We start from the raw sequence: 3,631 nt of genomic DNA, 5'->3' as shown, positions 1-3,631 counted from the left end.
GAAGTGGGCGTGCCCAGCCGCGGCACGGAGCATGCTCAGTATGCGCCCGCCGATGCCCGTGCTGGGAGCGTAAGGAGAGGAGCTCCGCGTACTGCCCCCCCCCGGCGCTGATTGGCTGCGGCTTCGGCGTGGAGGGGAGGGGGGTGGACGCGCGCCGCCGCTCCGCTGGTCACGTGGTGAGGGAGCGGCGCTCGGCCCATCCCCCGCGCCTTTGGGCGTGCCGGGGCCAGGGTCTCCGGTTCGATACCCGCGTCCGGCAATCCCGGTGCTCGCCCTCGGGCAGCCATTTCCCAAGGGATTTCCCCAGGGGCAAGAAGACATCCTGCATCCTACCATCGCCCCCCGTTCATTTTTGCACATCCCTTAACCGGGACAGGCAGGATAGGGGGACGGCTGTTGAGGGGCCCGATGTGATGGGGAGATCACAACCGGTGCCCAATGTGGGGCTGGCAGGGTGACATCTGACCGAGCAGCTGATTCAAGAGATGGGCAGGAAAAGCCGGGACAACACGGTGTGCCTCCCACGGTCATCAGGCCCATTGTTCAGTCAGTCCGTCCGTGGTGGAGAAGGCAGTGCTCAGCCAGCACCCGGACAGGACCATCCCAGTGCCGCTGGTCAGCACTTCCCTTGGTCGGGAGGTCAACGACAGGTTTGTCCTCAGGCGACTGGGGATATAAGACTTCCTACTGTGCCAGCTCCTTGCTGCAGGGCACTGCTGATCCTTCCTTGCTCGTAAGCCTGACGGTTCATACACAGGCTGATCCCCTCCAGCTGCCCCTGTCAAGAGATGATGAGTGACCACCAGCTAACCGCAAAGCGTAAGCAGTACTGGGAGAAGGTCACTGCTCTGCAGGTCTCAACACGACACGCACCACCGAGAGATTTCCTCTTCCTGCTTCACACTGGTGCAATGTTTCTGCAAGCTCTTTGAACATCAGCGACTCAAGGCTTAAGGCAAAATGGTGCCAGTGATACCAAGGTTTAGGCCTACATGAAGTTCCTCTGCGTTGCATGGGATAGTGAAATAAACCCTAGATTTCCACCCCCATACAGCTCACCAGCCACAACATAACAGGCATGTTCTGGCCCATCGGGAGGCCACACCAAATGCAACATGGAGCTTTGTAAGATCAGCTCCCTTTACCAGCTAGAACAGCTTTGTCTTTTCAGCATTGCTGGCGTTATTTCAGCTGGTTTCCCAAATGCCTTTGCGCCTGCCCAGATGCAGCATTTCAGAGCTAAGGGCAGCCCCTGTGTCCAGGCTTCCAATTAGATTGCATCTATTAGCCAGATGCTGCTACGCAACACCAATTCCTGAATCTATTATCTAGGCGGTACTCGAATGAGTCAACTGGATTCAGGCACACTGACAGGTGCCTAAGTCTTAAACTAGGAAAACTTTCCTAACACAAGGCTGTTCTTCAACACAGAAAAAATAATTCTCTGTGGATGAAAACCAACTGCATGTCCCTTGTGATCCCTTCTTCCAAACTCCTGCTCTACAGAGCCATACAGTTCTGCTGAAATAGGTGGAGCTGCAAATTAGTGCTCAGTAATTTTTTTAGGGAAAAAAAAAAAAATCAGTGTAATGTGCTCCAATCCAGTTTCTTTTATACCTATGCCACAGGTGATCTTCAGCTGTCTTTGCATTTGTATTCTCACCTTGGGCGTTAACGTTTTATTTCCCTGCAGGTCATGGAGCCCTTCTAAGGTCCTCACATCCCTACTGTCCCTCTGTTGGGACAGTCCTGCTCACCATAAGAGAGTCAGCAATATCCACACTGCATGGCTAGACCACACTGTTTCACACGAACAAGGTACCACCCTGAAAAAGCCTAAATTTGTTTCAGAATTCCCTTCTGCTGGTCCTCCATCAGTGTTGTAAAACCTACACTCCCCTGCAGGTCAAGAGAAACTGTGATCTCAGGGCACCTCCAAAGCTCTGCTTCACGTCTCAATGCGACTAATTCCCATCAGGCACTCCTCTTCTGATACCCCCGACAGGCTGACGAGAAGTCCCAAATGTGTCATTCCACAGGCACTTTTGAGTGTTTCACTCAGAAACTTTTCCACCTATTCTTCCGTCGGTGCTTGTGATCGGTGCTTTTACATGATACTCTGCTAAAGCACAGGTGGCATGAGGGGCTATGTTCAGAAATACGCACATCTCTGAGCTGTGTAAGGGCAAGCACAGGAACGGGTAGCTGAGCAGAGAGCAAGTTCAGATGAGCAGTCTCACACTGTCTATTGAACTGGCACAGCCATTATCTGCAGAGGATAGTTGACAGCCACCTTCAGCAGAAACCATTCTAATAAAAGTCACAAAACCAGGCAGAAAACATACCTTGTAAGTTTGCAGGAGGATAGGTTATCATCTCTGGTCTGGTATGTTGGATTCACAAGCATTGAAAGCATCAGACTGTGAGGGTACTAGAAGCTGGGTTGCAAGCACTATATCTACTGTATCCTCACGTGGAGGAGGAGAACGAAGAAGCACAAGCCTGAAGACAGACCTGATAAACACAACTAGCCAAAAAGCCCTGTCTCATGCACATACCTACTGTAAAATCCACGCTGACAGCAGGCTCTCGGATAGTTGCAGACCACACAGATCAAGTAAGTGCTTTATCCTTTGAAACATCAGGTCTGTTTTCTGCAGCAAGAAACAGAGCTTTTGCTCACCAGCTCAGTACCGTAATTCCTACCACTAATCTGGGAAATATAATCAACAGCAGTAAAATGTACCTTTTTCCCCCTTGATGCTTTAATGACATTCCCATCTGCTTTTCCACATTCAGGTTGAGCTTGGAGACAGATATTTTCCACATCCTCACTTGTTTAAAAGGCTTACACCAGTGTTGGGCTACCAGTGGGCTTGCCACACAGTTCGGCACGTCTCTGGAGTTTTTTACATTGCACAATGTTATCCTAAGGCATATTCCCTCTGAGTAGAGACAGATCTTCCATGAAGCAAGAAGCAACCGAGCTGAATGCTGACCGCTGCTAACATGGTGGCACTCCTCAGTGACAGAGGGGTGGAAGGGGACTGATCAGGACAAGAGTGGGTGGCTCTGACCCTTTGAAGGGGTACTGCACCAACATTGGGGGTAACCCCACTCTTCTGCATTTAGCCCTGAAGACGCATGATGAAACCACACACAAACCCATAGTGTGACAGCTGGGACAAAAGCTGAGGAGGGGTTTGTTTGATGGATATGCCAAGCTCTCAAACAGGGCCATGGGAGAGAACAACTGAGGTTTCGTTGTGAGCAGAACAGTTCACAGGTCTGGTATCTCTGTTAAAGGTCCATTTTTAACAGGCTTAAACTCCTCATGCGTGCCAAGACTGTTGAGAAATGTGAGAGCACAATCTGTTGCAGTACAACCCCATGTTTTTTAAGCTTGAAGCATCCAAAACAAACTCAAAAAACAGCTTAGGGCCACAGGTACCATATTTGTCCACAGTTACACAGCAGAGATCCAACCCAATTAAATGAGAACTAACCCTAAGCCACGTGGATGCAAGCCATCTATTGCCTCTTGGCCTCAGGGCCAAGAACTGGTTTCTGCTTCTTTCATTTTGCAGTATAGCTGTAGGCTTGAAATCTCTATTCTGTGGCCATGGCAGTC

The sequence above is a fragment of the Ciconia boyciana genome, chromosome 1, assembly GCF_034638445.1.
Source record: "Ciconia boyciana chromosome 1, ASM3463844v1, whole genome shotgun sequence".
Classification (NCBI taxonomy): domain Eukaryota; kingdom Metazoa; phylum Chordata; class Aves; order Ciconiiformes; family Ciconiidae; genus Ciconia; species Ciconia boyciana.
The sequence above is the reverse complement of the archived record's forward strand: the minus strand, read 5'-3'. Positions refer to the sequence as shown.